General features: G+C 34.6%; 1 protein-coding gene and 1 long non-coding RNA gene across 7 annotated transcripts in view; one reads left to right on the forward strand and one right to left on the reverse strand.

The window, feature by feature from the left end:
* FBXW7 (F-box and WD repeat domain containing 7) overlaps window positions 1-12655 on the reverse strand; it is a 219646-nt gene that overhangs the window by 121114 nt on the left and 85877 nt on the right. The window lies entirely within an intron of this gene.
* LOC123284508 (uncharacterized) lies at window positions 2496-4322 on the forward strand. The gene is made up of 2 exons (XR_006525552.2): window positions 2496-2649; window positions 3667-4322. It is a non-coding gene; the product is annotated as an uncharacterized lncRNA (long non-coding RNA).

Consider the following 12655-nt stretch of genomic DNA (forward strand, 5'->3'; position numbering starts at 1 on the left):
ATTGTCTAACTACAGAACAACTGTAGTATCTTCTATTTTTACAACCAGTCTTTTTTAAAAAGTAGTCAACATTTCTGATATTCACTTCCTTTCCTCCTATTTGCTCAACCCAATGCAAAAAAGTTTTAATGTACACCACTCCTGTCAAACTTATGATCAGTAATTAATTTGTTGGTAATCCACCACTTAACATTTCAATATATATGAAATTTAGACACATCTTTGACCAAATCTCAAATGATATTAATATCCTTATGTTCATGTTATCAGTGTTCACGGAGAGTTTTTTTGGGGAGAAGGATTATAAACTTGTTACCCATAGAATAATAAAAGATTACAAACACTAGTGTTTAAATTACATTACAGTCTTCCATAATTAAGGTTTTAAGTATCTGAATTCAAGATAAAGCGTAGAATGATACTGGTAACATTTGCATCTTTCAAGAAACACTATGGTCTCAAACACTAAGGGCAAGCATTTAAGTATGTCACAAAGAAAAGCTCTCTTCATGTGGTGGTGAAAATATCATATACAATGGCAATTTTACACTCAATTCCTTCTATAGCAAGTTATTTAATTAATTTAAATGTTTTATATATGATTGAAATAGTACTCCATTACGGCAAGAATATTAACATGGTTAAACAATATAAATTGGGAAAGGACGGAAAATTCAGTATTTTTATATGCTGGGTTCTATACAAAACACATTACATACTAGATAATTGGAGAGGTGGAGTTGGTGAGGAAGGGATAGAGAGGAGAAAATGTTCTTTCCTAATGCAAAGCTCTAAGCAAAACTTTAAAACAGGCAAAATCTTGGGCACCTGAGTCCCACTGTTCTTTCTGCAACACTAGTTCTATGCTACTCTAAGTTTTAGTCCTATACTTCTATATTTGAAATCAATTATTTGTTTAAAGGGCATAGAAGAAAGATGAAAACAAAGAGTATTAAAATATAATCACTGAAAACTCATTATCTCCTATATTAAGTTTTTAATTTGCTATATCCTTAAACATTACTTTAAAATAGCTGCTATATGTTTTCATCAATATTCCTTAGAATTGGTCCATCTCAGATTTCCTAAATGTTCTTATATCTACAAAACCACTGAGAAAAGCAAAAGAACAAAAAAGGATACAAAAAGCTAATACAATTCGCTCGTACAAGAACTTACCATAATTCCATTATTACAATTACAGCTAGAGCTTGAAACTGATTAAATTTACAAATGTTAAGAATATTCTGTTTCATTTAGATAACATAGGATAGTTAACATAAATTCTTACATTTTACAGATATACTCTTGTGATCAATACCAGTGTGTCTTGATACATACGTTAATGCTGAGCTAGGAGTAGAGAGCAGCGAGATATTTCAATATATTCAAGGCTACTAGTACCAATGAACTTTTTATGAATTGATGAATGAAATAATATAGAATCTCTAAAATTTCATAGGGGCACTCAAATTAACCATAAAATGACTGAGGCTACCCAAAACTTAAAGGAGAAAACCAAAAAGAAAAACTTACTATGGTAATTTAAAAAATAAGCGCTGCGGCTTTAAGTGGCCAGCAGTCTCACATCAACTCCAGGCTGCAATCACAACATCCATTAGAGTGCTCCACAGCTCAGAGCAAGCAAGCAAGTGGTTGTCAGTGCAGCCAGTAAATCACCTGATCCTATTACAAAATCAATTACTGCAGTGCATTTCCATTGCTACACAATCTGATGATGACAAAATGATATTGGATAGCTACTGCAAGGTCAAGAAAACTGCTAAGACATCTTTAATTGGTCTTTTATTTTTAATCATTTGGTCCTAGTTATAACGCATCCATTTTAATTGTATATTTTTATTTGAAATAAATCTATGTAGTTACCTTTGGTTGCCTGGGACATTCGATGGATAATCTCTGCAACTGGTCTGATGTATGGCTACAAGAGAACAGATCGGAGCAGCAGGTCGAACGGCTCAACCTCTTCATTAAAGAAGAAATAACGCTGCAGCCACAGCCACACATTGACTTGCTCATTAGATGAGAATTTAACTTAGAAAATCAGAACTGGTAATGTCCCACATATACTCAAAATTGGCTAACTGGCTCATTCTGCAGCTCTCTGACTGAAAGAAACACTGTTAAAAAAGAATAAAACAACAGCTTCCCTACAGAAGATACCAGCCACAAACTCATCGCCAAGAAAAACTCAATATTAAAACAGAAGTCTCCCGGCTACTCTCTAAAAAGACGGTAAGGTGCTTTAATATTTTTCAAATTGTTGTATGTTAAAGCCCAAGTACTTAACAAAGGAGCAAACTCAAGACAGTATACCCAAAAATTATACTAACCACTCTTTCTGTCCTCCATCAGTTTAGATCTGTTTGCCTACTCCTTCAGCTCAGCCTATCCAACCTGTTCCCTCTGTAAATGCACACTATTTCAACAACCAACAGGAATGAGCCCCACCCCTCACTGTCCCCATACACACTATTCAAGAACTGCTCAATATCTGGAAAAGAACTGCTGCTGCATTGCTTTGAGAAACAACAGGGAGCAAATTACTGGACGGATTCTTTAACTTACCAATCAGAACTGCTGACCTTTTATGACTCTACGACTCAAGGAGCCTGCCAAACACTCACAGTAAGAATAATCAACTGATTTTACTTCTATATTATAGATTAACTTACAGGATCATTTTAACCTTATTCTTCAATCTAAAATACAGAAACATAGGCATAAGTATTTTTTTTAAACAAAATTTAGACAGTAGCTAATAAAAATCTTTAAGTATTGTTGGGAGAGGGCAGCATGGTGGTTGATATGCAAAGTAAAAAATTCCATTTGAATATTGTACTTAAATTTGAGAAATATGGAACAATAAAATTCTATAGTAAAAATAGTGGTGCAGATAATGATGGAATAAATAAGCAAGATAAACCAAGGAAGCCCCTGCTATCATAAATGTTAGAAGAATTTTAATGAGAAGAAAAGGGCATGTGGCTACAGATAGGTATTGACAATAAGTAAAAAACCATCAAAACCCTGGTGGTTTTGATGCTGAATCTTCTCCCATTTGGTTATTTTCATCTCATTAGAAAGGTTCAAAAAACACAAACCACCCTGAAAACATAAGCAATAGTATTAAGAATGTTAGTCATACTGTAATATCTTTTACACTTAAGCATCCTCTTTTGCCAATAATATATAAAGATATTTATTTATACCATGTAATTATAATTCACATTATAATTTTCAGGACAAGAGAGGGTCACATTAACACAAACACTTTATAGTCTTCCCAAATAATCGTACTTCAAATAATTGTAACTTAATGAACATTCATAGATCAGCAATTATCAATCATTGTTAACAGCACCCTTTTTAAGATAGTCTAAAAATTAAATGCAATAAAAAACACCTTGAATTAAAATGTATAATTTTAAAACTTCCTGTTTTCTGTGGCACTGAAGGTTCTTTATTTGTGTATGCCTCATGCTCAATTTCTTCCTTGGTTCAAAGCTAAAAAGAGCCAGTATTGCCTCTTCCTTCACCTTGTACTGCCCTTTTGATATTCATGTTATACTTAAATCAATTTCCAGAATATCTAAAAACAGGCATGCAGTTCACATTGAATTTTTTTTAAAAAATCTTTTCTAGATAAAGGCTATGGAAACAAACAAGCAAAACAATGCAGTAACCTTTTACTCGCCTGCTGGAGGTACTGTCTGCTGCATAGAATTTTAAATCCTCATCTGCAGATGCAATTGAGCTGGTATTGCCAAGAACTCTGCTTTTCCTGTGCTGCTGCTACACAGTTACTCATCAAAAGAGCATATTATGTGGAAAATGTGAAATACTATCAGTTTAAGTTTCTTATATGATTTAACGAAAGAACTTCTAAAATCTGGCTACAGCTCTCCTCTGTCACATTTTCAGATGCATGTCAGACACGTTGAGGGAAAAGGTCTTATTGCTGCTGATGCACTCCTCTTAGCAACTGTGCAAGATTGGGAAGCTAACAGAGGGAATGAAAAAATTAATATATCATCCTAACGTAAGAACAATGTATCGAGCATTAAAACCCCATACAATTTATATTGTCAACAAATGTATAGCATGCCCATAACAACTTGAGATTTTTACTAGCTTTATAATTAACAAAAGCCTGTAAATAAGTCATTGTGTCTAATATTACAGACAAGCATCAATAAAAATGCCCACCGTGCATACTGCTATTAATGAAAGTAATTTACTGGCTACTCAGCATCAATGTTGTTTGTAATCAAAACTATAAAATAAAAGATCCAAAAGTACAGATTACTTGTGAAACAACTTGATGTGTAAGGCTTCATCCCCCTCATCCCCTCACCAATACCCTCTGGATTTTATATTAGTTATAACTATAAGAGAATGTAAGTAATAAGGGCTATTTTCATTATTTATTATTTTTCCATCCACATCAGCTAATTTAATGTACTATTGATTCTTAGGTTGCATATAGATGGAGGTAGAAGGCAAACCAACAAAGATAAAGCTTTACAAACTGTCATAAAAAGAAAGATAATCTTGTTTAGAAAAAAAGAGAATATTTATCTTTAATTGTCTAGCTATAGATATGTCTAAAAAGAGGAAACAACACTAATATTTGCTCAATAATGACAATTAAGCATCATGATTTTTTTAATAAATTAAGTGTATTTAAAGGTTGTGCTTTCCCCCTTAATTGCAAGTAACTCTAAATATCAAAAAGCTTGTTTTAAAAAACTTAATCTATTTCTATTGAATTAATTTCTACTTCTCTAAGAAATAAGGTGGCCATTCTATTACATGATAGTTTAAAAGATGTGAAATTTACATACACAACTCTGCGGGTCAGGGCATCCTTCCTCAATGCTCAAATTTATATACATAAGTAAGCACAAGCTGCAATAGTTCCCCTAAAGTAAAACATATCAAACAGAAACTTATCCAATTGACACTATTATATTTTTTAAAAATATTCTCTCATTTAAAACCTATATTCCCACATAGAGTATCCAAGTGAGAAATGATTCCAGCAGTTCTCAAAATGTGTATCTTGGGGGTCTCTGAGACCCTGACATGGAGTCTATGAGATCAAAATTATTTTCAGAATACTAAGACGCTATTTGTGTTTTTCACTCGCGATCTCTCATAAGCATACAGTGAAGTTTTTCTCAGACTACATGGTACGTAACATCATAACAGATTGGAAGTAGAAGAAGATATAAGAATTCAACTGTCTTCTACTAAACCAGACTTTAAATATCTGCAGAGATGTAAAACAATATCATCTTTCTCATTAATTTTTTGTTTCAGAAAAATATGGCTATTTCACCCAAAATATGTTAATTGTATAAACATGTAATTAGCTGTTATTTTTAAGTAAGTTTAATAAATGAATGCTTTTAACACATCAGTTTTACTTTCTAATAGGATAAATATTGAGAGATATAACCCAAATAAATGAAAGCTCTTTGGGGTTTTCAATAAATTTAAGAGTGTAAAAGGGCCCCAAGATCAAATAAAATTGAGACTCACTAGAAATTTTTGATTACATTTTTCCTTAACTCAAGGCTTATAGCTTTTGGTTATGAAAATGAGTTCAGTAATTTTAAAAGCAGTGATTCCAAAAAACATTCATTTTAGAATATCAAATATTTCTGAATTTTCCCTTATTTTTTTGTTGGTGAGGAAGGTCGCCCCTGAGCTAACATGTCGCCAATCTTCCTCTTTTTGCTTGAGGAAGATTATCCCTGAGCTAACATCTGTGTCAACCTTCCTCTATTTTGTATGTGGGATGCTGTCACAGCATGGCTTGATGAGCAGTGTGTAGGTCTGCACCTGGGATCTGACCCCATGGACCCTGGGACGCCAAAGCAGAGCACACAAACATTTTAACCACTACACCACTGGGCCAATCCCTCACTGTCATTTTTAATACTCAACTTTCAGCCATCTTAACTACTGAGTACAATTATTATCAGATGTGTCTCACAGTATTGTTAAGAACTAACATCTATCTTTTTAAGGTAGTAGAGAACTGCTAACTATGATGTCCATGCAGCAAGATATTAAAATCTAGCTAGTAAACACATATACATTGGAAAAGAGAGAAAATCCACTGTTAGGAAAAGGGAAAATGTGAGATTATGTATTTTTTAATATCAAAAGAAACCATAAGAACAGTTTCTAAAATTCATCTTGCCTGTACAAGATCATTAAGTTTTAAATAACTTTTTACCTGAGAAGAAATACATAAACTTTAAACAAAATAAATCTCAAGAAGGGACTGCTTTTCAGTAATAAATAGGTGATTGGGGGTGAAACTTTTAAGACTATATGAAAGACACTTAGAGAAATTACAGTATAATAACTTACTTTAAAGCTATTCCTATTGCTGAGAATATGTTGAATCTTTGATATATCAAGGCTTTACAGTCAAATGGGGCAGAGATGGCTTATTATCCCCTTAAATTTTTATGTACTAGCCCACATTTTCCCCTAAAGTCACACAGGATTAACTTTCAAAGGGGTTCTCCTTGGTTCTGTCTTTGGTCAAATGCCATGTCCTCAGTCTTCAAGACCTCTGGTTCCCATTCACTCAGTCACTCATTCGACTATTTACTAAGCACCACCATGTGCTAGGCAGGTATAGGTATGAAGATGCAGCAACGCACAAAACAGATAAAAATCCCTCCTGCCTTCATTGAACTTATATTTCGAGGGAGAAGTCACACAACAAACAAAATGAATATTTACCTTAGTAGACGGTGATAACCGCTAAGGAGAAAAAAAAATAGAAGGAAGGATGAAATAGCCAGCAAAAGCCTCGTTTTCTTATTAGAAATATAAATACTTTTTAAAGATTAAAGAATTTTTTTTAAATGTTGGGAGAGGAGCAGTGGCAGCAAAAACGTGGTCAGTGAACAAGAAAACCAAATTTTTTAAATGAAACTGTTTCAATTATATATAAAACTAGAGAGAAGAGCACGTTCAATTCCTATCTACTCATCACCTACATTCAACACTTATTCAAGATATTACCAATATGCTATATTTGCCTTTTATTCTTGTTTTTTAGGTATCTTAAAGTAAATCCCAGTCATCATGTCACTCCCTCCTCTAACCACACACATCATGTATCTTTAAATAATTTTGCCATTGCCTTACATAATCACTATATCACACTCAGCAAATTAAGTTTCCATGATATTAACAAATATCAGTTAATACTCAAATTTCCAAGATTGTCTCAAAAATGTCTTCTCTAGGTAATTTGATCTAAACAGAATCCTAACAAGAACCACTCTTTGTATGTGGCTACTACGTTTCTTAGATCTTTTACTCGGGAACAACTCCTCATGCCCCTCTTTTTCATGCCACTGACTTGCACAAACATGTTAGCTGTCCTATGCTCTGAAACTGCCTGCATGCTTCTTCACTGTGCCTCTTACTTTGTACCCCAGTCTCTCATATTTCTTACAAATAACTTTCGATAATGACTATTTCAAATTCCAACCTCAACAGAAATACTAGAGATATAGGTAGCAGGCAGAGGAGTCCTTCTTACTCCAGAGAATCAAATAGCAGATTTAGGTCTATCGGTGATTTTCGAACACTTGTTGAAATTAATTTGAAAAATTTAACATGGTGCAATAGCTCTGAAAAGACAGAAGAGGGAACTATAATATTTAGGAATTCCACACTTAAATAGCACTAAATTTTGTTTTAAACTAAAACACTGGTTTTCAACTTAGCAATGGTTAAAAACATAGTAATGATTACTGTTTTATATATCCTCCTTCCAAAAAAAAACAAAAAAACCTAGAATACAGAAGAAAAAGATTTGGAAAAACAGGATAAAGACTGAATGTACAGATATTTATAATTTTTATCACATTAATAAATAATAACCATTAACAAAAGCTATCATTTAAAATTATTCTAACATTGCACTTCCACTTTCTAAATAATTTTCTCCAATAACCAATAAGCATATCTAAATAAAACTAATGTATGTGTTTTTTTAATAACCATTTTAGTTCAAAATATGTTTTTAAAAATAGTTTGGTTTTTTTTAAAGTCATCAGTAAAATCCAGAAATTAAAAGTTTATAGTAAATTACTTTTACATACCCATTTATTCAAAGAAAAACTGCAAAAAGACTTTAGTGATAATGACATCTCAAATATATATAGTCTACTAAGATGTTTGCTCTGAAGAATACTATTTTATTAAAATACAAATTTAATTTATATAAAAACACAAATCTGTCACTTTAATTAGAACTAAAGTACTTTATGCATGCACATAATAGAAGAGCAAATTTATACACAAATGACTGCTACTATACCAAGGCAAGACATAATAGAGAATATAACTATAGGACAGAATTCAAGTAAGCTTTCTGTTACCATCCAACAAGCATTCCCTTTACTCCAGTTTCCAATAACATGTTCTTCATTTCCTTTGGAGCCCTCACCAGCAGCACCTTTAACATTCATATGTCCATCAAAATTCTGTTTATGAATTTAGGTATTTAGGTATTTCTCTAAGAAGCTATAGGCTTTCTTCACGATACTCCCTACTCTCTTCTGAGTCCTCACCTTCAGCCCCTTTAATGTCCATATTTCTACCGAAGTCAGTTTATGATGATTTAAGTATTCTCTAAGATGATACAGGTTTTCTCTCCTGTGCTCCTCACTTCCTTCTGAGGGCTCACCAACAGTCTTTAACATTTATATTTCCACCAACAGTACATTCAAGGCAATCTATGTTTTGTCTATCATGCTCCTCATAATTCCACCCATTACCCAATTTCAAAGGCACTTTTACATTTCTAGGTATTTGTTATGGCAGCACCCCAAGTTCTAAGTGCCAAAATCTGTATTAGCTTCCTATGGCTGCTGTAACAAATTACCACAAATTTGGTCGCATAAAACAACATGAATGTATTATCTTATAGTTCTTGAGATCAGAAGTCCAAGGTCAGTTTCACTGGGCCAAAATCAAAGTGTTGGCAGGCCAGTGTTCTTTCTAGAAGCTCTAGAAAATAATTTGTTTCCTTGCCTTTTCTAACTTTTAGAAAGCTGCCTGAATTCCCTAGCTCATGGTCCTTTCCTCAATCTTCAAAGTGCATCACTCTAACCTCTACTTCAGTCTCCCATCTCTTTCTTCTGCCCTGACCTTCTTACCTCCCTCTTATAAGGAGTCTGTGATTAAGCTGGGCCCACTTGGATAATCCACGATAATCTCCACATCTCAAGATCCTTAACTTAATCACACATGCAAAGTTTTTAGCCACGATATTCACAGGTTTTGAAAATTAGGACATGGACATCTTCGAAGGATGGGGATATTATTCAATCTACCACAATACAACACAAAAAGCATGAAATATAAAAGAAAAAAATTTAAACTAGGCTTCGTCAAAACAAAAAACTTTTGAACTTCAAAAGACACTAGCAAAAAATGAAAAGGCAAGACAAATTTGGAAAAACCTGCAAGCAGTTTTCTAAGACTTGTATCTTGTTTCTTATAAAAGTAAACATATACCTACTATATGACTCCATTATTCCACTCAGAGGAAAAACGAAAGGACATGCCCACATAAAAAAATGCTCACAAATGTTTGTAGCTGCTTCATGTGTAACAGGCAAAAACTGTTAACAACCCAGTGCAGCAATACGTAAATGAAAAACAAATTGTGCTATATCCAAAAATGGAATAGTATTCCACAATAAAAAGGAACAAAGTATTGATAGTTCATCTAACAATATGGATGAATCTCAAATTTATTGAGATGGAGAAAGAAGCCAGAGAAAAGAGAAGACACTGTATAATCTACTTATATAGAAAGTACAAACTAACCTATAGTGACAGAAAGTAAAATCAGTGATGCCTGGAAAAGTGGAAAGGGGAGGGAGGAATTAGATGGAAATGAAGCAGAGAAATTAAATTCTGAAACCTATTTCTCTGGTAGAATCCTAACAAACAGTCTGGAGACAAAGTTAAGAATCCCAAAAACAATTCAAAAGATAAAAGATGTTACACTGATACTGTAGTATAATTAAAAATACATATACATATTTGGTTTTTGGCCCCACTTCCTGGCACAGATTCAAAAATCTGTGGAATTTCTTGAGCGATAGGAGTGTCTTTTATTACTCATTCTCTGCCACCAACTAGGTATCCTACTATTCAATTCACTTCTGACACGAACTAACCAGAGCTTGTGTCAGAATGAAAAAATTAAAGGCATAATTCTTCAATTCTGACACTAACTCTGTCAGAGCCCCTTTCAACCATACCTGAGCTTCTGCTAACAAGATGACTCATGGTAGTGTCTAGATAGCTTTAGGATGGGGGCTGGTCACCAGAAAAACTTTCAGCCCCACCTCTCAATCTCCAGCAAGGGAGGATGGGGTAGACATTGAGCTCAACCACAAAGCCAATGATTTAATCAACCATCCCTACATAATGAAGCCTCAATAAAAATACTGAACATCAAGGCTCAAGGGATCTACCTTGTTGGCAGAGGCATCGATATGGTGGGAGGGTGGCATGCATAGATACTATTAGGAGAGGGCATGGAAAAATCTGTGTGGCCCCACCCCGATCCTAGACTTTGCCCTATTCCTCTCTTCCATTTGGCTGCACCTGAGATCCTTTATAATAAAAGTGTAATCCTAAGTACAGAGTTTTCAGTGAGTTCTGTGAATCATTCTAGTGAATTATCCAACCTGAAGGCTAGCTGTAGAAACCTCTGAATTTATAGCCAGGTCAGACAGAAGTACAGGTAGCCCGGGGACCCCACTTGTGGTTGGCATCCAAAGTAAAGACAATGTTGTTAGGCAACTTGCCCTTTAACTTGAGGGATATGACACTTAACTCCAAGAAGTTACTGTCAGTATTGAAGAATTAGGGTTTTAGGGAGCCAGTCTTCCACTTTGGTGTCCAGGTTTTCAGGTTCAGATGCCGGGCATGGACCTACTTCACTCATCGGCCATGCTGTGGAGGCATCCCACATACAAAACAGAGGAAGCCTGGCATGAATGTTAGCTCAGGGCTAGCCTTCCTCAAGCAAAAAAAAAAAGAGAAGAAGATTGGTAACAGTTGTTAGCTCAGGGCAAATCTTCCTCACCAAGAAAAAAAGAGAGAGAGACAATTGTGCCTTTAACTTGTGGGATATGACACTAACTATGGGTAGTTTGTGCCAAATTTGAATTGAATTGTAGGACACCCAGCTGGTGTCAGAGAATTGGTGTTGGAACACAGATGCTAACTGTGGAATTTAGGAAAGAATTCTGGTTAGAAGGTAAAAGAAAAGGGCAGTGGTACTCAGTTTCTAATGGATTTCTCCACCACTCCTATCCTCCCCAACCCTATAAAAAAGAGAGAGAAAGTTCAGAAAACTCTTGTAATCTGATGTTTAAAATAAACTTTCTACGCAGATTGACACAGTGGTCAAAAATAAACTTTAGTAGTGAGGTGGCACATTTATTTTCACCTTCCAAGAAAGTCTCTAATAAATTTTTGACTTGCCTTTTCAATTTTTAACTCTCAAAAAGTAAAAGATATGTATCATCTTACTTGAGCTCAACTAAAAAGAATGATCCAGCTGTGCATAATCCAGCATAGCGCAGAGTCACCATTAGGAAATCAACACATCCGGGCTCTAGGTCAGACAATTCTCAGTAGGTAATATTATCTTAGGCAAGTCACCATCTCATAAACACCCATTTGCTCACTTAAATAGGACAGCAGGGCTGGCTCCATGGCACAGTAGTTAAGTTCAGCATGCTCCACTTCAACAGACCCAGGTCTGCAGGTTCGGATCCCAGGTACAGACCAACACCACTGGTCAACCACACTGTGGTGGTGATTCACATATAAAGTGAAGGAAAATTGGCACAGACGTTAGCTCTTGGCTAATCTTCCTCAGGTAAAAAAAAAAAAAAAAAGGAAGATTGGCAACAGATGTTAGCTCAGGGCTGGTCTTCCTCAGCAAAAAAAAAACCCAAAAAACAAAAAACCAACAACTTAAAAAAAATAAAAATGACAGTGTAATATTCTCATGCTGATTTGCTACCACAGTCCCATCTCTAAAAACCAGATCCATTAAGAGTGAACTTACTTCTAACAGGTAAGTACTGCTTGCAGTGTGGATATGACAAGAAACTAACCCTCGCCCCTAAAACAAGGATGGGTCGGAGTTTTTAATTAGGAAACCACCCTAGCTATGTTCAGTTTGCTGTATCACTTCTTCACTTCTATGGGTCACAAGAAAGTTTTACAACATAATGAGAAATAGATAAGCAATTCAATCTTTTCCACTTTGTAGCATAACTGAAAGCAAAAACAATACAGCACTAACATAGCTAGACAACCACAATTAAAATATTCCCCAACTGGTGTGATCTAAGTTATGGAAATTAGGGTCTAGTTCTTTTTCTCTGCATATTCACTCTAAGGTACAGAGAAACAGCCCCAAATGAGAAGTAAGGAGAGCTGCCTAAGAAAGTGGTATTCTCTGCTAAGTTACTAGCCAAAATAGTACAGCTAATTCAGACTACAACATGACTTTACTACCTAAAACAGCATTCATTCTATCACTAATACTATA

This window comes from Equus asinus, chromosome 3, assembly GCF_041296235.1.
Source record: "Equus asinus isolate D_3611 breed Donkey chromosome 3, EquAss-T2T_v2, whole genome shotgun sequence".
Classification (NCBI taxonomy): domain Eukaryota; kingdom Metazoa; phylum Chordata; class Mammalia; order Perissodactyla; family Equidae; genus Equus; species Equus asinus.